Below are 22,936 nucleotides of genomic sequence, written 5' to 3' on the forward strand. Positions count from 1 at the left end.
CTGGGCTATCACTTCTTACACTCATAAAAAACATACTTTTGTATAATCTGTCCAAGGCCCTTTAGCTGGAACTGCTGTTCTCACATACTACTGAGAGGAAAGGGAAAAATACGTTGTGTTGCAATGCAAATGTACAAACAATTCTAGAGTTAAAAGTATTGCACTGCTCCTTTTTTTTTTTTTCCAATTCTCATGAGAAAGGCAAAATTTGCAGGTAGCTGTGGGATTCCTTTTTTTAACCAGGCCCGTAGCTGGATAAAATGAGCAAGTTCTTGCATGTACAAACTCTTAAGCAAATCTTAGATTTTCTCCTAGATTAGCATGACCAGGACAACATTGAATGTCATAGTTATCAGAGAGCACTTTTCACCTGTGTACCATAAAACACTGAGCAAAGGTAGAAAAAAAATTATGAGAAGCGCATTATACAGAGACAATCTGAAGACTAGAAAGACACAGTGATTTGCCAAGGGCAATTCGACAGGGTAAGAACAGAAATTAAGTGCCATAATCCCTTCTCCAGCATCACAACCACTGAATCATCCTGGGACTGTGTGGTTTTCTTACGCCTTCTAACCTTTACTCAAAATTTCAGAATTGCCAGTGAAGTTGTATTCATGGCACTACCTCCATGAATGTTGCATGACCTCTCCTTAGAGGGCAATAACACTTCTACTGAAGTCAAACACACAGGAGGCCTGAAGTTCTCAGAAGACTAATTGTACTTCCACTGCCAAGCTTTCTTAAGGCAGTTTGATATCAAGTAGAATGGACAGAGCCACTTTGGACAGATTGTTATGAATGACTCTGTATCCAGACTCCAATTCCAAAGAGGATCTGAAATAGGTGATTGAGCTTGGATGGTCACTTCATACCTAGTGAGTGATGGGAAAGTAGAGAATGATATTGCTAGAATCTGTTATTTCTTTGACTCATTCTGCCTGTTGCCTATTGAGTGCATCTACTGACCCACAGAGCACCACACATACCATAAACTGGGCAAGTGAGCAGATATAGGTAGCTTCTTTCACTCTTCTCATATTTATAAGCAAAGTGGTCTCCTTCCTGGAAAAAAACAATTCTTAATAATAATGTTGCCACAAACTTCAGACTATATATTGTCTTCAAATAACTGTACCTCTTCTAATGCATGACTTTAGAGTGGAACAAAAATTGCTTTTGAGTACTCTGAATGTAGTAGAATTTTCTTTAAGAGAAGTGAGGGAAATTGAAACAAAAGTTTGCTGTGCTTTTCTGTAGCTGTGATACTTGAAAAAAAAAAAAAAGACTCTGTTAAAGGAAATCTGAGTCAATTCCAGTATTATTATACTGCTACCATTTAAAAACAGACTTCTTTTAACACTTCAATTTCCCTTCTCATGTAAAACTCCAGAAATTTTCTGTTAATCATCAGTGTCATCTTAAAAAATTAAACATTCATACAAAAATTTCTAGCAAATATACATGATCACTCTTTTGTGCAGTGCAAGACAACTGCAGACAGTTTAAAATGTCCCTGCCATGGCTTTCATAGCTGGCACTGGATCAGGATAAGGAAGAGGCAGAAGCAGCTTTATCCCTTCTAGTGCTCCATGATCCTAAGCTACTGTAAGCCATCTCCAGGCAATTGTGAGCCTTGCCCAGCTGGTCAGGTCATGAGCAGCAGTTCCCACGACCCTACAAAGGGACAGCTGCAGTGATGCCATTGTCAAATTCCCATATGGGCTTTTGATGTATTTATTATGTGCTTCCAAAGACTGCATCTTCTGGGGATTAGTACAGAAAGGTACAGCCTTCAGCTCTTCAAGTTATAATTAGGATTCCAACTTCCACAAGCTTTAGATCAGTTTAAAACCTCACCTCTAAGTTACAAGGATCAAGGAGCTCTGGATTTCAGGCAAGCCAGTTGCTCTTCCTGAGGTTTATTTGCTCCCCTAGCCTTCAGTGGCACCTAGTGGAAAAGAAGCAACTCGAAAGAAGAACAGTTCAGACAGAGAAATGCAACTATGCATTTTTTTTCCAGCTCCATCAAACAAACTTCCTTCAATCCCTCTGAAGGAATAATGATGTGGAGTGGCTATATGGAAAAAAGAACAATTTACTGACGTGGAGCAGAGCTAGCATATGCTGGCAACATGAGCCTGTTCTCCTGAGAAAAGGCTGCCATTCAAAATAAATCCAAAAGTTAACAAGTGGAGGTGGAAAAAGAGCTAAATGCAGCATAATGAAAAATCCAGCAATGCTAAAAGAATAGGAAGGTTCCAAAAGTGACAGGGAAGGGTGGATCTGACCTGGAGGACAACTGGGATCACTGAAGACTTTTTATTGGAAGTACATACAAGGCCTTATGCTTTTTTTACCAGTGTGGACACTGAGACATTTCTATCCATTTACATGCCATAGTGGGCCATTTAATAAAGTCTTTGGGTTTGTTTTTTTTTTTTTTTTTGGGGGGGGGGTAATTTTTGTAACTATGCCCCCATAATTTAGTAATTCAGATGAGATTATACCCTTTTCTGGGAGAACACATGCCCAGCTCCCTGGAAGCTCTGTGCCACATTCCTATATTATTGGATGGTCTATTTGCAAAAGCTCCTTGTTGCTTAAGCCACTCTTCAGGGATGAGACTTTGTCTTTGTACTTGTCTTTAAGTTTCCCTGCTTCTCCTCTTGTCCTCTCACCCTCCACCAGCTATTGAAGTTCCTGATGACTTCATGAGCTTTGCACTGTCTATTTACAGTTTATTTTTTCAGGTCTTCTGCAATTACCTGACTTGGAGAAAAGTCTAAATCCTTTTTCAGAGTAGTATTTCTTGGGCTTGTAGCTTGCATGTCTTATTCACCACACTGAGGAATCTACCCTGTAAAGCTCATCTAGAAGTTGTCCACACTGTCAGTGCTATGCCACCTGTCTCAGTTCTGCTACCAGCTGTGTCATAGAGTCACGTTTTCCTTTTTTCTTCAAAATGAATGTGAAGCTTCACTGACAGAGGGAATTAGGCACTCAGCTTCCACCAAACTTCTAAATATTAGTGTAGGTTTTCTGCATCTTTTGCTGGTAGCAAATCATTCTGTAGCTTCACTGGGGTGTTTGAGGAGTAATCAAATGTGTTAACACTAAGTTCTTTAACAAGTGCTCATCTCTCTCCATAGCCAGAATAGCCATTTCCATGTAGCATGCTTTCACTGTCTTTCTGTGAAACACTTGCTGTGGAATTTCCGTACTCCATCCTATTCATATTTGTACTTATAAATTCACTTTTCCTTGATACTGTCATTTTGCCAACCAAAATAGTTCAGAAGTGGGTTCTTTCTCCCTTCTTACTTAACCTGCTAAATCAGACACTGGATTTTTTCTTTCAAAAGAAAAACATATTGTTCATTTCTGTGCTCACATATCTTTGGAAGAGTTTTCACACAAACCAGTGACTGAATGCTGAAATACTGGATGGGCTTTAAAGAGCTCCTTTTCTGTCTTTCCCGTGTTTTTAATCTTTTCTTATGTTTTTGTTTTGAATCATCTCCAAATTCCAACTATGATGATTTGAGTATGTGGTAACTTTGCTGGATAGGTGGTTTGTGTGCTTGTTCTATGCATCCTGACTTTTCGTCCAATTCAATATGTATTCACCCAATGGTACTGAGGCCAAAGGACAAAAAGAAATCAGACAGGCAATTTATCAATAGTTACAGCTCCACAGAGCTACTACATTCCCAGCAGCACAGGTTAGCCCTGTCTGAGTACAGCTTGTCCTTATGATGCCAAATACAGCACTGCTAGAGTCTTCTTTTAACATTAATCCTGTGGTATTGCTCATATTAACTGTTCCAGCTGAAATCCACAGTATAATAAAGGAGGGATTGTTAAGAACACGTTGCTTGCTAGAAAATTACACTACCACAAAACAGATGAAAATAGTGAATATAACCCATTGTTTATTAGACAAGTCCAAACATAAGCCTGTTAAGGTTGTCAAACATTTCTAAACCTTAGTGCTTAATAGTAGGTTGCTGTCCTGACATTTAAACCATTTAATGTAAGCCTTCATATGCATATTTAAGTAACAATCAAGAAGTTGATGTTAAACATTCTGGTTTGAGAATTCAACCAATGCACAGCATCAGCGATAATAAGCAAGACAAAACATAGGTAATAGGACAAAAATAGATAATAGGAATTGATAGATAAGATATATTGCTGTCTTTCTTGTGATCGTGAAAGATACTGCTGTACTGCATTTACACAGTCCAACTTTCAGATATTAGAAGACTTAAGCATTAAGACTTACTCTGATGTATAATTTGGTACTTACCTGTGGTAAGTACCTCTAAATTCTTAAATGCCATGTAAGTATTTTGTGTAATATAGGATCTTTTGTGGGTTTTTTTTAATTGATGATAAACATACATCTAGGTGGTCTGCTAATTGTAAATTAGTCAGAGAAATTGATGTTATATTCCATTATCAAATCATAATGAGACCATTACATAAATAAGATAGTCCCACCCTTCCTCTTTGTCATACTTGTCCCTGCCTAGCCACCTGGTCTGGTACAATATTCATGCAGTTGTTTAGGGAATGGATCCAGGGAAGAGGGGGGAGTTAAAGGGTTGGGACTGTTTCGGGGTGTGGTGTTTTGGTGGGTGTTTTTGGTTGGTTGGTTGGTTGGTTGGGCTTTTTTGTTGTTGGTTGTGGTTTGATTTTGTTGGGGGTTTGTTTTTGTTTTGGTTTTGATTTTGTGGGGCTTTTTGGTCTCTTTTGTTTTGTTTTTTTAAAGCTGTATTAGAATCATAGAATCATTTCAGTTGGGACAGAACCTGATCAAACTCACTGTAGCTGTATGAATGTTTCTCCTGACAATATAAAACGGACAGTGAATTAATGCAAGTAGTCTGGGAAGAAGATAAGAACACTTTCCTTTGGCAGTGCTGGGTTATAAATTAGTGTGACACCTATCATACCACTTTATTTAAAACAATATACGAACATTATCTGTAAAAAAAAAAAAAAAAAAAAAGCATTTTTGTAAAGGGTTTTGTTTCTTGTTTTATATTGTGCAGATATGAAAGAGGTGGTTTGTCTGCTGGCCTGATGGTTTTCACTTACCAGGTGCATCTGTGTAGCTGATTTATATGTAGGTACACTTACATATTTCTGTATATGTCACATTTATATACACACACAAATACATGACGATACATAAGTATAAGGAAAAAAGGACAATAAGGAAAACACCCAAAAGGTTGTCAAAACACACAACACAAACTGGAGGAACCAGCCAATGGGTTCCTGAATCCGAAACTTTATTTCTGAAGAACTTTCTTTTTGATTTTGTGATAAGTGCCACACACAATCAAGGTAAGTGATGGGGAGCCTCCAGCTGCCTCTAGGATCACAATGGTGTATGGAGATGGTGGGTAGTGCAGAGCGCCCTTTGTCCATGTCTGTGGTGAGCTTCCAGCTAGAAGGAAGTCCCTGCCAACCTCCGCCATTCTGTGGTTCTGTGACTCCACAACTTAACAATCTCTCATTTATCACTCAAATCAGAGAAGGTAACTTTACATGTAATAAGAAAATGTGATCTACCATCATTAAGTACAGAGAACCAAATCTGGGACCCATGAAAGTCAGAACAAATCCCATTAACTTTATTTTGTACTGCAGTGGGTTGTGATTGACATCTCTACTGTATTCCATATCATGTACTGACTTGTTCTCTATACTGGATTTTTAATTTAAAAAAAAAAAATCCTGAGATCTCAGATTTCCTACTAAATGGTCCATCTTAGACAGTGCTTTGAAATGAATCATATTTTCATGTGAATAGCAAAGAGTGTTCTATGGTTTTTTAAGGAGTGATTTCAATCCTCCAGAACACTCACCATTTTCCCTAACATTAATATACTTTATATTTACTTTATGTCTTCCTTCCTGTTTCCTTCTGTTAAGTGCTAACACAACATAATGAAAACTGCAAACAGATAGTTTTCATATCTGTTGATCTGCTCACCTTTAATTTTAAAATAAGGTACTGTCATTTCCTACCCCCTCTTGGGCTGTGTATTAGCCTTTAAACACTATATTGCTTGCTGACATTGTTTCAGAAAACATTTGTATACCCTCATAATATTGCTTGGGGAATACACAGTACATAAAGTACCTGATGGGATGAAAGGACCTGTCTGTCTGCATTTCCATTAAGTATGTTTCTAGAATAACAGAAACATTTCATTGTTGTTTTTTGTTTTCATAACCAAGATGTTTTTCATTGTCATGTGCTCTTGAAGAATCACCGAAGTCATACTTGAACCAACTAGTCTAAATTTATTTCCAGAGTCACTACTTCCAGAATTTCTAATCTTAAATCTTACAGGGGAAATTTCTTCCTATTCATTGCCACTAAGAAGCAATGTTAAGAAAGCTATATGGGATCTGCAGAGCCCAGCTCTGCACACAAGCAGCTTTTGTTTTGTGAAAGGTGGGACCTTCCCAGCCTAAGCCCTTCCATGGAGGGAATGATCTTCATGCTCTCTACAGAATAGAGAAAAGACACCGTTTCCAGCCTTTGTACAAGAAAAGCTAAAGAAAGAACCACTTTTAAATCTGTATAGGAACTAGTCAGCCTTACAAGCTTCATCTGCTTCTTAATTTGTGTCTGGTTTAATATGCATCTCTCGGGGAACATTCATTACCTGAGTAGCTGTAGAAGCCAGTGCAGCAATAACACAGGCAGGAGTGAAAAAAGTTTGCAATGACAGCAGGGTGAGAGGTAGGAATCTTGCTTAGTGTTTGCCTATACTCAGCTCAGACTTAGTTACTACTATGAAACCCTCCTTTCATAAGTTTGTTGTGTTTTTTTTTTTTTAATCCATAGGGGATAAAATTAGTCAGAAAAACAGAGCTATTTGGCAGATGAAGGCCACCTATAAAAACAACATACATCTGTCCAGGACTTACAGGACTTATAAGCCTAATTCCCTCAAATAACTGCAGAATAGTCAACTGCTATTTTTAGACTTTGTGAGCAGCCAAGGGAAAAATAGAAATATACAGCTGGAATACTGCATCTGTATAATTAACTAGAAAAGCTTGTTTTCAAAGAGCATTTGTAGATGCGTTTTACAGATTTTCTTTCCATCACCTCTAATAGGCTCCTTGTTCTTTTGTGTCTGCTGAAGGACTGGTTATTTTCCAGAAGCCTGATCCTAGCAGAGACTGGTACTTCTTAAGCAGTATGAGTAGCTATCATTGGTGGGTGATTCTCTCTAGAGATGCCAACAGCCAGGGATGCTATCTTGTAGAGACTCTTGGCAATTCACAGGATCAGCCCTGAGCTGGGATTAGTAAGAGTAAATGCTGAGAATTAATGTCTTTCCTTATTAACCACAGACAGGAGTAAAATTGAAGGTATGACATCACGCTTCAGTAAATATAGGGTATGTCTATATTCATTAGTATCTGAAGATGAGGGACAATTTTTAAATTGAAGTGGTAAAAATAAATAAATAAATAGATAGATAGATAGATAGATAAATAAATAAATAAAAATGGTCTCCAGTAGATGCACGGCACTTTTGTACCAAGGTTAACACCTTGATATGAAAGAACAGACATAAAAAGTGAGAAACGAACTGGTAGTACCTATTTCCACAGGAATGACAGTAGGCAGATCTTCTCCGTGAGTATTACAGCACGTGGGGACACACTGGGAGTACCGGCACTGATGATTTCTGCTATCTAGTCAGGTTCTTCTCCTCCTAATCCCTCTTTCCCCCACATCTTGTCCACAATGGGCAAATGAGCCACATTTTTGCTTGTGGAATGTGACATATGCTAATCAGTTTTCAATACCATGCGCTCTGGGCAGACACAGACAGTTGTCAGGTCCAGCCAAGAGACCAGATCACCGGTGAAGTCCATGTTAGTAAAGCAGGTCAAGGTCAAGCCAGAAGGTTACTTTGCAAGTTTGGGTCAAGAGGGTCTGTGGCCAGGCACGGTCATGGCTTAGATGGTGACCATCACTGTCCCCAGCACAGCTTGGGCACTGACTAAAGGACCGGGGCTGAGCTTACATAGATCCTCTGAACCCATAAGCTGGGTACAGAGTGAGATTGCAGGTAGGGCTGGTCAGAGCCACTAAGGCTTGTTCGTGACTTCAGGGCCCTGACAGCCCAAAGAAAAGAGGCAGCTGATGAAGAAAGAGCCTATTAAGAAATTACTTTTGTCACCCTTGAAGAAATTCTGTAATAGCATCCAGCTATATTGTTGCCATCTATTCACGAAAAAGGTGCTAATTGTCAGCTGATAATGAAACAGTAATGTAAATGTATTGAGGTCAATCTATGAACTGGCTCAGTGGACAGCCTCTAATTGCAGTGAAAAATGTAAACCAAATAGCCTCATGAACAGATGCAGTCAGGCATGTGGCAGAGTAAACAAGTCCTGGGCAGTTATTGATCATTAAATGATCATTGATCATTTAATGTCATGGGAAACACCAGGATGGAGAGGAAAGGTGATTGGAGGGCTATGTGCATTCACCTGATGTTAACCTCTACCCCCCTGAACCTAAATTCACAGGCAGCTTTGGCCAGCAATTTAGGATCTGCTTTACAAAAGCACTTAATCATGGAAGCAAGCATAAGTAAGATTTGTGGTGAGGTTTAAATAGCTCCTTAAAAACTAGAGATGTATTTGTGTGGCTTCATGTATTGAGATAGGCTTAAAAACCCATATGCATCTTGTCCAGAGTCTGGGTCACAGAGGCTGTAAAGCAGAGACTATGATGTTCATGCTTTTCCTGATACATGCCTTACACAGCCTCACTGCCTGCTTTACATCATCAGGGCACAGATTATCACTCACCATATGTATATGTATATGTATATGTATATGTATACGTATACGTATACGTATACGTATACGTATACGTATACGTATACACATACACACATACACATACACATACACAGAAATATATACATCTAGAAAGAGAGAAAGGGTATAAGGTCAGAGCTGTAATCTGGCTGCTATGGCAATAGAATCCATAATGTTATTACTGTTGGTTTGATACTTATTTATGTATATATGTATATGTGCATAAAAAAATAATAATTTTCAAAAATACATAGTGCCATTTAATCTCACAATGCCTTAGGTCTTCGTTTTACATATCTGTGGGCAAGGAAGGCAAACCCTTCCATAAAATAATGGAGAAACAGTTTGGAGCAGAACATGGAGGACAGATTCCTCCTGCTGCAATACAAATTGGAAAACCCCTGTTCTCTTGCAAACTGGAAAAATAAACATCTTACAAGTGGTTTGTTGTTTTGTTTCGCTTTTTTTTAGCTGAGTAGAAGAAAGGATTGAGTTTCTTTGCAAACCTGCTGGGATCTGAGCCTACCATGGCATCACAGGCATGTTTAACCTGATCTGTAAACCAGCCCTGGCAGCTGAGCACTCATGCTCCAATCTGTTGTATTCTAACAAGAATAAAGTAAAACTTGTAGCCTCAGCAAGGGACCTTTTAAAGCTTTGTAGATGCCTGTATTGCAACATAACACTTTGATATAGATACCTTAAAACAGAGTCTTATGCAGATGTGAGTGTAGTATTAGGAAATTTTTTTTTGCAGATTGCAGTGACTGTATGTAATAATTGCCAATTATGTCTCATCAAAATTCCTCATCCAATATTATTCACAATATGTTTTGAGTGCAAGCGCTTATTCCTTAAAAACACCCCTCTGCAGTTGAACATAGGATGTGTGGGGCTCTCACCAGAGTGTGTACCACAGATAATGTGATGGCACTTGTTAAGTTTCACTTCTTTGCACTGGAAAAGTCAGAGTCTAAGGTGTACCTCAGTGCCTGGTAATAGTCTTGTACTGAAGTCCAGTGAAAGGCACTGGAAATCTACACATAACCAAATCAAGATTCTTCACAAAAGAATGAAAGTACAGCTATATTAAGGGTCAATAAACTTATCTGGAAGACTGTTAAATCCAAACCACAGCACACTGCTTCATTAACCACTAAAGTACCCAAGGCAGAGGGCCTGCAAGGATGATGTTTCACGTCTGTATTTCAGTCTACTCTGCACTGTGGGTAACAAAAAATAGAGGGCTTTTTATGAAAAGCTGAGGACAGCTCTTATCATTTGTTGAGGAATGGATGCAGTGGAGGATCTGTGGCAGAGCTACTGTCTGTGAACCACGAAAGCCCATGAGGATCAACATTTCAGGCTGAGAAATATGTACAGCAGTAGGTCTAGGCCCTGGATAGGAGACTCCAGCAATTAGTCATTCTTGCTTTGTTTTCTGGACACTATATGTGAGCAAGTAAAGCAGCAAACAAAACAAATAAAACAAAATCAGTGGATTGATTCGAATTCTACTGGTGGAGAGAGGTGCTCAATAAGAAACTAGACAAGGAATAAAATAAATGTACTGCACTATAATACTTTGTTATCATAAATCTAAATGCCAACTAAATGGTATTGTTGTTCTGAATCAAAACAAAGTATATTTATCTAAAACACATCAGGGCAGACAGGTCCATATGAATTTGTGGTTGAGAAGCATATTTCCAGCCCCCGATTTAAATGGGATCAGAACCATTTCATCTATTCTTTTTATTGGCATCAGCCTGGGTTTCTAGAGATATTTTTGGTGAGCATTAGTTTTCAGACACAGACATATGTATGATTTATTTATATGGGACAGAATTAGAAAATTTTTACTCCAAAACAAGCCCTGGTCTCTACGGAAATTTTGTTTTCAGAGTAATTACAAGGTTTCAAGAATCAGTCCAATTCAATGGCTAATTTGTATTAGACAAATCTGGGTTTGTAATATTGGAAGAATAATCTGGTTGGAAGTAAAATTACTCGTCACGGTAAAGAGCTATGAAACCATCATTTCTGTTTTCTAAAAGGCATTTAACTATTTATTACACTGTTATGACCACACAACATCTCACATTTGAATCTTAGGAGATTTCACTGCACAGACCAAAAACCTCAGAGTGGAGGCAATTATTTAGAGGACTGCATAATTTAAAAATGCATACAAATGTATCTACCTCTAAAAGTAGGACAGTCAGTCCAGTGTCAGACATGGGGCATAAACAGGTTGCAAGATGGGTTGGAAAGTAATTTTTCCTTCCTTACCACAAAAGCCTTTGCATGGTGCTCACTACAGAAAGCGAGAAGCAGTGCCTTCTTTAGAGGAACAAGATACTGCCCACTGCAGCATGGGCTGGGATTTGTGTCCTGGCTATGACTTGTTTTGTATGTCTCATGTAGCTAAGCTTGGGGACATGCTTGTGCAGGAAGTCAGCAAGTTCTTTTGCAGTTCCAGGGTGGATAACCTCCAAATGTACGCTACTGTTTAGAGAACATAACATGATGCTCCACTGAGAACATCTCCCCTGGAAACACAGAGCAGGGAACACACAGCCAGCTTTGCCGGCACCAACACGCTGGCCAGCAGATCTTGTGGGCTGCAGAATATCGCACAGTTGCTTTGCTAAAGGAATAACTCACTGCTACCTGAACAAACTGTGCCAAGAGGCACTGTACCTCACTCCTTGCTTACTGTTGGGAACAGCACAGCTTTAAACCATCCACTTATCACACATTCATGTTTTTGTCTTGAAACAAATCCATCCTACCCAGTCCTGGCAAGAAATATAGTTCAGAATTATGCTTTGTTCCTCTGAAGATTCAGTGATCTTTTTCACACCTGGCATTAAGCAATGCTCTTATATTTTTTGTGTTTGTGATATAGCAGCAATTCTCCTTACTTATACATTTGTCCTTTTTTTTTTTCTTTCCTTCCGTCCACTCACATCAATGAGAATGTGCTGCCCTCATTTAGTGACTTGAGTGGAGATAACAGAACAGTAGAAAATAATAATTCAAAACCTCATTAAAATGTCTTAGCTCCAAGCAGGTCTGATAGTCATGAGAAGCATAAAATAAATGAAAAGGAAAATACTTTTAAAATGTAAGAAATAAAAAGTATGCTACTTTCTGTTTTTCCAGCATTTCACAAAGATCATCTCCTCTCCAGCTCAGATTTCATCTATTTATAATAACTACCACATCCAAAACTCAAATTTTCAAATTCTTGTTTGTGTCTCCTTCACCACCCTGAGTTAATCCCTTTCTAAAATCTTATCTGTGTTTACCAACTCACTGTATGATAAGAGAGGACAATGCTAACAGATCATAGAGGCCTATTGCTCCTGTTGTTAAGCAAAGCAACTGTGCTTTTATAAAGCATATCTCTGTGGCCAGCTCAGGCACTGGTTTTCAGTCATTTCTGGGTAAATAGTGTCCCTTTTTTAAAGGGCAAATTGAGAGTGATGATCTCAGTTCTGACAGAAGGAAAATATACAAAAAGCGTAGTTGTCTGGTCCATGCTGCTGGTGTTGCAGATGTGCCTGGTACTCAGAGACCTGCTGTCCCGCACAGATACAGAGCAAGAAGTTTCTCACCTCTGAAGAGACCAACTGAGACTTTGAGATGGAAAGAAAGCAAGTCCCTTGACAAGGAACAGATTCACTCGACAGGAGTCTACCTGACAAGAAAAGCTTCGGAGCATGGTCCTTACTCCCAGTATCACATTTCAGAAGCTTCAGGATAACACTGAGCCCTGGAAATGTTGATAATGATCAGTATAGGTTTAATTGCTTATATCTGAAAATCAAACAATGTTCATCAAATTTAGAGAACCTGGGGGGAGATTGATGTGTTGGGCTTTTTGGTTTTGTTTTTCTAGTCAGCATAAATACAATTTTGGAGGCCAAACCAATTTTTCTAGCTAGCTTTCTATAGAGGGTGAAGATGCTTATATATAGCTCTCCACACTAGACATATGTCCCTGACTGAGCCTGTAGCATAAATGAAGTTGTAACCACAATCTACATTTATTTTACTTAAAATGCCTCATAATTAAATTATTTCTTAAAGTTAATGTAGTTCTAGTGGGAAAGAATTAAAATTTTTTATTAATTTTATTAGAAGCTGATTAAATATTTACCAAAATGCACTTCTGACAAAGCTAATTAGAAATGGTATTAAAAAAACAGATAGATGCCCATTAAATATTTAAATATCTGGAAGAAAACATTTCAAAATTGCAATTAAGAATTACTTTGATAAAAAAAGAAGTTTCAAAATCAAAGTAAAACCTCTTGAATTTACCTAATTAATATATTTCTCATAATCCCTCAAGACATTTGTAATAACTTTGGAGTGCTGGCTTTCCATTATGTTACAATCCTCACATTTTCTGCAGAGAGCTGATTTTTTTTTTTTTACATAGCAAACATTTTCATAACTATACTTGCTCAGAGGAAAGTTAAATTAGGATCACAAAACACTCTCATGAAGCTACGCTACTTAATTTACTAATACAGACAGATCTCTAACCACAGTCTAAAAACATTTGCTGAGCTAGTATCAATTTTTCTCATGTTTGCTGCCTCTCAAATGTCTTTATGAGTGTTAATAGCTCCATTTTCAAAGGCAGTTTTCCTAGGAGGAAAGGGAAGGCAAATGACACCATAATTCTTGTTGTGTGTATTCTCTATATTCTTCTGACAGCATCAGAGTAATATGATTAGTACTGAAACTTCTGCAGTGCCAAATGGGAGTGCATAGCCAATTTTGGGATGGAAGCTACTTGCAGTCAGTTTATCTTGTATTCTGTCTCGAGAACAAGTAACTTTCTATATTCTCCCATGACTGAAAATACTCCTCCTCCTATCAGGTGGAGAAATGAACATCCTGTGGGAATAATGGGTATGCACAGGGGTAGGGGAGCAATGGAGTGTCGTTCCCTATTTCCCTTCCAGAGTGATAGCTGTTCATGTAAACCTTTCCTGGTACTTTGCACACTATCAAAAGAGAAGAAAATTTAATTCTTCCTGTTCAGTGCATTGTACAATTGAACAGTCTCATTTTACTCTAAAGATGACTGCATGAAGGTAGCCTCATCATTCAGGAGTGAAGAAATACATCAGATCACATAATGATTAGTCACCAAGATGAGAGCAAAATGAGTTTCCAGACTTTCTTGATTAAGGGTCAATCTTGATTCAGAGTGATCTTAGAGTCTCTACTATGTGATGCCCCCAAGGTCTTTTTGATGAGTGAAGAGCAGTCAGGAAATTCCCTGGTGCCAGATTGGACAAAATTATTACTATGATTACTTTACCTTCAGGAATTGTAGGTAGGAAGGTATTTTTAATCATGTGACATTTCAGGTATAATCGTTGAAGAGCTGTGCTCACTGGCCAGACTCTGCTTTATAAATAAAGCTCATGGAGGTGTGGTGGTAGTCAGACATCTCACTAATCCCCTGTGCCACCCTTTTCTAAATCTCAACTAACCCCAGGAAAGTAGGGAGAGAAGGTTAATATATCTGGAAAACAGTGCAAGAAATATCCTTGCTACTTCAGAGAACAAGAAGTAGAAGTATTCTTGTTTTGTCCATTCGAAATATGCCCTAACAACCATTTAAAGAGAGGTCCTTTGAAGATGACACTTGAAATTCAGCAGGGCTGCTTCCCTTTTTTTTCCTTTGCTCTCTCTCCTGCATATGGCAGTGATATGCATCTTACAGCTCCCAGGAAATTTCTCCCACATTTGGTTAGAGGCTTTGAAATACCTCTCTATGTACAGATACAGTCAAAACTTGTTAAGAGCTCAGAGAGTGTGTCTACAGTGAAATGTTCCTACCTGGGTCTGCAGGGACAGGGCAGGACTTTCTGCTCAGCATCTTCTTTTTCTTTCACAAGGGAGAAGGGAGCTCTGTGGCAGAGCCCCACAGAGCCTCTGCAGGACTTAGTGCAATTTTGAACTGTGGTCCTGCCCTCACTCCCTTTGCTTTTTCTTCTTTCTCTGAGAAGAGTATAGAAAGACAGCAGAAGTTGAATCCTCTGCACAGGCTCCAGCCCTTCTGAGTGTAGGACAAGTTCCTGAGTGGTCTTGTGTGTGACTTTATATTGGGGTGAACACAGACTCGAGAGTGGAAATCCCCCCTCAGCGGTGTCCATCTCATGTGCAAGAGAAACAGGACAGGGATGAAGAAGCTTGCAGGAACAGAAGAGGGCAAGCATATTAAAAAACTGGGAAGAGATTGAGATTATAAAGAGGAGGTAGAAGACATCAGAAGAGAGCAAGAACTGAGTAATGGAGATATTGAACTGCAGGAGAAAACTATGAACAGGGGGTGAAAGAAAGGGGCAGGGAAGCAGCAAAGTTAGATGAGAGCAGAGTTGGATGGAGGCAGGCTATAGACAAAGGGACTGAAGAATTTGCAGCCACTGGTGAACCCTGCCCTGCACAACCTAGAGCTGAACTCCAATAGTGAGGAAAAAAAAAAGGAAAGATCTCATGTAGTTTTTCTTATGCTTTATTCTGTCATTGCTTGACTACATTTTGTTGATTGCCTTTGTAACTGAAATGTTATTTTACTTTTTCATAACTAAGCAAGCACGGGTAATCCAAGATTGGCCCCTATAGAAAAGGAATTACACAGTTGAAGTAACTGGTTATGTGACATTTATCAACTGTGACTGTTATAAAAAACAGAGATGATAAGTTGAAAAAAAGTGTAAGTAAAGGGAAAAAAAAAAAGAAGAAGAGAGAAAACAATAGACTTAATGGAAGGAACAGAAATGCAGTGAAGATAAGAAGGCAGAATTAAATTGGGAGATGAAGGGAAAGAAGATAACAATGAAGGAAAGTGTTAGAATAGTGTTTCTCAAACTTTCTGAAAGCATGGGTGTGTTTAATCTCATTTGTCTCTGTAAAACCTCCAATGGGCCCAGACACCTGATAAAATATTATAAGTGTAGGTGATTCTTAAACTCTTATAAACACTTTGCAGCCTGTCCTTGAACCTGTGCTAACAATAGCAAGGGTCTTCATTAATGAGTTTGTTAACTTTTAGTAATACAAATGTAACAAAACAGTAGTGATAAAAGTGAAAAGAATATGAAAAAATTTAAAAAATCTCACACATGGAGGAATCAAGCTGCTTGCTTAGGGAGCTGAAGAATGCAGCCCTTTCAACCCAAGTCTACTAAATCTAGGAATGCAAAGTGAATTAATCATGGCAAGGGCTCCGTAGCTATATTTCTGTCTCTAAAGTACAAGATAACTGCATGATCCTGGTCTGCCAGGGTAAACCCAACTTTCATTTCACTCATATTCTTACTTCGTATAGTAAGATTATTTCTGATACAGTGCAATTGGCTTTAAAATAAGCATGCTGCAATCCTCCCTTCAACACATCTGGAAATCTCATGGCAGACTTCTGTGAAACGTGATTTCTTTGTACCACAGTGGCCTTCTTTCTTTGGCTTAAAGATTCAAAGTTTCTGATTTGAGAAAATTCACAATTTACATATTTGTATCCTGTCATCTTTGGTCTGTGAACTGCAACTGTTTCTTGCTGAGAAATAAAAGATACAGGAGCCAGGACCTTGGAACCAGGATCAGTAGGTAGATTTCATCCTTTAACTGATGGTAGGGCACCCTCAAGGAATTGAAAGAATTGGACTTTAATTTGTGTCCCTGATTAAAACTATGTATGCAAATTCTTGGACTTCTTAATTAAAATTGTAAAACAATTACTTGATTTTTCAGCTGACAAAAATGGTTTCACAATCAATTAAAATAACACAAGTCATTAAATAGAAATATGCTAATGACATGTCATAAAAGTGCCTGTCTCCAGATGCGTTCTATATTAATGCCTTTCCTCTATTTAAAAACATATATTTTTAGCTCCTTTAACTAGGCAAATAAGAATAAAATTAAAAGCAAGCTTTAGTGCTTGTCGGAAAGTAAATATTAAATCTAGATATCAGTTTTCCTCAATGTAAATATTTTTTTAATCTCAAGGGACTCTTCAATGAAAAGGCATTTCACAAAGTATCCATGGAAGCAAAAGGATCATTGATCAGCTGAGCTCTGTGCTGAGCTGAGCACTGTGAGGAAAATATCCCCTCTTATTCCTTTAAACCATGACAGGTTGGAGGGGAGTACTACCTGACATCTCTACATCACTGGGAGTTTCTCAACCTGTCCTCTTGGTTGAGGCAGTGGGATACAATATTTTACTGGGACACAAGCACATACATACATGTACACCTACCGTGCAGTAAAATAAGCTGTTGAGTTGTTTATAATAGGAGTCAAATACAATAGGAGTCTGAGTATACACTTGTCTATCACAGACTACGTGCAGAAAAGGCAGAAGTCTTGGGCCCATGCACCTGAGAAGGTGGACTCAGTCATCTCCAGGATAGGGAGTGACAGGAGCCTGGCAGATCATAGTGCCCTCGTCATAGGAGAGGGAAGGGGATGTGGGGAGGACCAGCAGACCCAGCTTCTGTGAGACTGGTGTTACACCAAGGACTCTGCTTCTCAGCTCTTCAGTTGTGCTAAAGCATCAGCAAGGGGTCAGCTGTTTTCTCAGTCCCGTGCAATGCTGTGAAGGTCCCCAATGAGAGAACAATGAAAGTAGTAGGGATGTAAACTCAACACCTGCTGGACCCGGTGTCCGTGTACTGGAGCACACAACCATGTAGCTCAGTGTGTAATACTACATGTAAAATCAGTCACTACCCAGAACACTACCAGAGATGTCAGCTCTTCCTGGACCACACCAGTGCCAAGTAGCAGCTGTCAATCAGCTTTGCTGCTGGATGCAGGAAGTAGTCCTACCAGTGATATTGTCTTCCTATGATCTACCAGGGATGCAGTAATTGTTGAAGACAACAAAGTTATCCAGGGAAAAAAACACCTGGGAATGACCCCTGACAGCAGAGTAAGGGGAAAAGGTCAATGGCCTTTACAAGTTTACCAATGTTTTCATGTGCTCAGCTGCTGCACTGAGCCAGGCCTTCCCCTCCACACAGTTAATCAGAGTTGCCCAGCTGAGCTGAGCAGTTCTCCTTATACGAGAACCATTTTTTCCCCTCCAACCTTGATCCTAGTATCAATGACTCCCTAGGCATTTGTGTGTCTAGCAGCAAGAGCAGTGTGTGAAAATTTAGAGTTTCATTTTATTTTTACGAAAAAAAAAATAGAGAAAAGTATTTTTACTGAATTTGTTCAACATTTTTCAACTGTTGGTGAGAAAGACTTCATGAAAAAGGTGTCTCTATGAAATCACAATTGCAAACATTAAGTGAAAAAGGAAACTTTGTAACTTCCCACCTTGTATTTTACAGCTAACTCTAGTTACTAAAATTAAAAACTCAACTATTGGTTTTGGCACTCTGTTTTCTCCTTTCCTCATAACTCTTTAATTTTGGTGAGCAGAATAACTATGCTGTATTTTAAGAACAGACTCAAGGCCAAACTCCCTGAGTTTCCATATGGCTGAAACACTCCTGGAGGTGGCTACAGGTGAGCTGACGGGAACATCTGTGGGGTGTCCTGGGGGAATCCTGTGCATTATGGGACACCTACCTACCTATGACTCAGAGATGCCATACAGCTGTGAGTGAAACATAGACCTTTTAATTCTCAAAGTATTAGAACAGGACCTGATCCATAGTGCATTGATACCTGCTATTGTCTGTGCACTGACCGCAGTGGACGATGACTTGGGAAAAAAGAGAAAAAGTAGGAAAAGAAAAGAAAGAAACTTGTACTTTATACATGCCGTGACATCAATATTTTAAAAGGACTGGATAAATTTTTCAGATGCATGGCTCCTGGGCTGAGTCAGGCTTATAGCTCACTTTTTATAATTAAATTCTCTATTCTAAATGCGCAGTAAAGCAATTCACTCATACTGAGGAGGGAAAGTCAGGTGTCTGTAGCTCACTCTCATTCTTGCAGCATTTAACCCTGGGCATATATCTTGCACTATTACGTAAAAGTCTGTTTGTCTTTCGATGCTGCGATCTCCCAATTCCAAGCAAATCGTGGCTGGGATTTTGTGACCCCACAGTATAATCTCCTCACATTACTTGCCAGAAACCTACTTGGTCAGTGTAGGAATTCAGACTAACCAGCTAAGAAGGGGGCAGTCTCCAGTATAAAAGATCACAGCAATGCAATGACAGAAAAGGCTCTAAACCAGCCCAAGATGGAGGAATTATTCAAGATGGAGCTTGGGAACAAAAACTACAGTTTGCACGTTTGCCCTTACAGGTACACAGCAAGCAATTGCCATCCAACATCTCTCCTACCTTCTCTTCATGCAGTCCAAGTTTCTTATTCCTTCACACCTGAGGTGAGTTTGCTTGCTAGTGTACATGCCACAGAGGTCATTTTCAGTAGATTAGCAGTCTCTGATGAGAGTGCAGGAATTAATTGAAATGTTATCACTGAGCATCTCAGCCTATACTTCTCTGGATTTAAATCAGTGCACTGCAGCCTGGTTATCGAAATACAGATTATCAAAAGGTTGCTCCCTTTGCACATATGCATCACTGATTCACATTATAGAAATACAAAGAAGCTGCCATTTGCCAGTCCTGTATGAACGGCACTAGTTAAAGTTTTCTGGACAAGGTGAAAAGAGAAATTAAGCAATGGACATTTAACATGCAAAGGACTTGTTACCAAGACAAAACAGGTTTCCAATTAGTCTAATAGCCTGGAAAGAAAGGAATCTTTCTGTTAATATCTTCAGAGGCTGATTTTTTTCATGTTTGTGACACAAACTTTTCATCTTTTGCTGATAATCTATAGGTATTTTGTGAATCATTTCTACGTGCTGGTAATGTGACAGCCAAATGGATGTCCTTGGATCTTTTCCTAGGAGACATCCTGTAGAGACGGAAAGATGTAACAACCAAGGTGGAGGCAAACGTACAGCATTATGACATTACTTATGAAAACAGGGAACTTTCACATTAAGCCAACATACATGTTAAGCCAAATGAATAATAAAAAAAAATCAGAGTTACAGGAGAGAAAGCACATGGTTTGAATATAAGTTGGGGAATGATTCATTAGAGAGCAGTGTAGGGGAGAGGGACCTGGGGATCCTGGTGGACAGTAGGATGACCATGAGCCAGCACTGTGCCCTTGTGGCCAAAAGGGCCAATGGCATCCTGGGGTGTATTAGAAGGGCAGTGATTAGTAGGTCGGAAGAGGTTCTCCTTCCTCTCTACTCTGGCCTGGTGAGACCACATCTGGAATATTGTGTCCAGTTCTGGGCTCTTCAGTTCAAGAAAGACAGGGAACTGCTGGAGAGAGTCCAGCGTAGGGCAATCAAGATGATTAAGGGAGTGGAGCACCTCCCTTATGAGGAGAGGCTGAGGGAGCTGGGTCTCTTCAGCTTGGAGAAGAGGAGACTGAGGGATGACTTTATTAATGTTTACGAATATATAAAGAATGAGTGTCACAAGGATGGAGCCAGGCTCTTCTCGGTGACAACCAACGGTAGGACAAGGGATAATGGGTTCAAACTGGAGCACAAGAGGTTCCACTTAAATTTGAAAAGAAACTTCTTCTCAGTGAGGGTAACAGAACACTGGAACAGGCTGCCCAGGGAGGTTGTGGAGTCTCCTGCTCTGGAGACATTCAAAACCCGCCTGGACACGTTCCAGTGTAGCATCATCTAGGTGTTCCTGCTCCAGTGGGGGAGTTGGACTAGATGATCTTTCAAGGTCCCTTCCAATCCCTAACATTCTATGATTCTGTGATTCTGTGAAAGTAATTTCTGGGCAGGCAGTTGCCAGCTGTGTCATGAGACAGCTTTCTGGTTCACAGCTCTTATAATGAGGTGCTTCTCATGGACCAAATAGCAGAACTGGACTAACACAGGCTCTTGCAGAGATTACTTTCTTTTAGCTGTCCCTTGCCCAGTATAACAACTTTATCCTCATTTTATGGATGGAGGTGACAGCTGATATCCTAGCTGGGGAATGCAGGAAATTCCCACAAACTCGCCTTATCCCATACATATGTTAAGCATATTATTTTCAGAATTGGAATTAAAGACATTGAAGCTGCTGTTAGCTAGATTTCACCCTGTTGCTTCAGTGCTTTCCAGAATTCGAGGGCCACAGATCTTTATTTCTTAAAGAGCTTTCACCCTACATAGAACTGAAACCTCTAGTTAGCCTTGTCTGATATTCAAAATCTAGGCCAGGAGACAGATTTTGCTGGCTAGTTTGTTTAAGCAACAGTTATGGGAGCATTTGTTTGTTTTATTTTTTAAGGAAGAGAGGATCATAGAATCATAGAATGCTGGAGAGTGGAAGGGACCTTTAAAGATCATCTAGTCCAATCCCCCTGCCGGAGCAGGAACACCTAGATGGGGCTACACAGGAATGTGTCCAGGCGGGTTTTGAATGTCTCCAGAGTAGGAGACTCCACAGCCTCCCTGGGCAGCCTGTTCCAGTGCTCTGTTATCTTCACTGAGAAGCTGTTTCTTCTCAAGTTTAAGTGGAACCTCTTATGTTCCAGCTTAAACCCATTACCCCTTGTCCTACCATTGTTTGTCACCGAGAAGAGCCTGGCTCCATTCTCGTGGCACTCATCCTTTGTATATTTATAAACATTAATAAGGTCACCCCTCAGTCTCCTCTTCTCCAAACTAAAGAGACGCAGCCCACTCAGTCTGGAACCTGGGGTTGTTCCTACCCAGATGCAATACTCTACACTTTCTCTTGTTATATTTCATTAAATTTTTCCCCGCCCAACTTTCCAGCCTGTCCAGGTCTTGCTGGATGGCAGCACAGCCTTCTGACATGTCAGCCACTTCTAGTTTGGTGTCATCAGCAAAGTTGCTGATAGTACACTCCATTCCCTCATCCAAGTCATTGATGAATATATTGATGAATACCGGCCCCAGTACCGACCCTCGAGGCACTCCACTAGATAGAGGCCTCCAACTAGACTCTGCCCCATTGACCACAGCTTTCTGGCTTCTTTTCTTCAGCCAGTTCACAGTCCACCTCACTACTTGATTGTCCAGATTGCACTGCCTTAGTTTAGCTGTAAGGATGCTGTGGGAGACTGTCAGACTTTAGTCCATGTATCCATAAATCCCTTGTATTCTGCAACAGAAATGCCACACCTTGGGTTTGTTTCTACTGGCCAGTTTCTGCATAGTGCTGTAAGCAGGTCAAGTAAGTAACTGTTGCATTTGTACCATTTATTTCCTAGGAGATCTGAAAAGAAATGTGGTTACTTTCTCAAAAACAGGTGGCCACTAAGGGAGCTCCCATAAAAGCCACAAAATTTAATGCCTGGTCAACCTGCACAGTTGTTTTTCCTAAATTCTTGGGGCACAGACTGTGCAATAAAAGATACGGAAAGGACTCCCAGCAACACTGGCTTCAAAAGTCCCTCAAAATATTTCTGGAAGCTTATGGTATCAGTCAGATGATGCCTGGCAGATGAAACTTACCAGTGGAGACAGTGAATTGTTGTTTCAGCTCTGGACAGGAGAGACAAAATAAAATGTTTTAATTATTTTCCACTATGTGGGGCAAAAACCTGCAAAGACTAAGAGTTAAAAACTCAATGCGGGGAACTATAGCTCTGTTTCTTTGAAGAACCAGCCCAGCCTGCTTTTAAAACACCTGACCCTACAAGGCTTAGGAGGTGTTAGAAAACACATGTGAAACAGGAATAAATTGGAAGGTCAAGAATAAAGTCAGAAACATCGCACAGATATATTCGTGAATACAGTATTACTTGGCTATAATTCAAGATTTTACATTCAGTCAGGTTGGCCCTTAAATGACAATTGTAACTCCTTCAAGATGTCAGTATTATCTTTATGGAGTATTTTAGTCCATCTTCTTTAATTTTTACAACCAGTTATTAATTATATGGCTTTGGATAAAGTAGCATACATTTTTAACAGCATAAAGCTGTAGCCGAAAAAAAAATCTAATAAAGAAATTATTATTTATTGCCATATTATTTTCATTTCCATGTC

This window comes from Patagioenas fasciata, chromosome 1 (assembly GCF_037038585.1).
Source record: "Patagioenas fasciata isolate bPatFas1 chromosome 1, bPatFas1.hap1, whole genome shotgun sequence".
NCBI classification, from domain to species: domain Eukaryota; kingdom Metazoa; phylum Chordata; class Aves; order Columbiformes; family Columbidae; genus Patagioenas; species Patagioenas fasciata.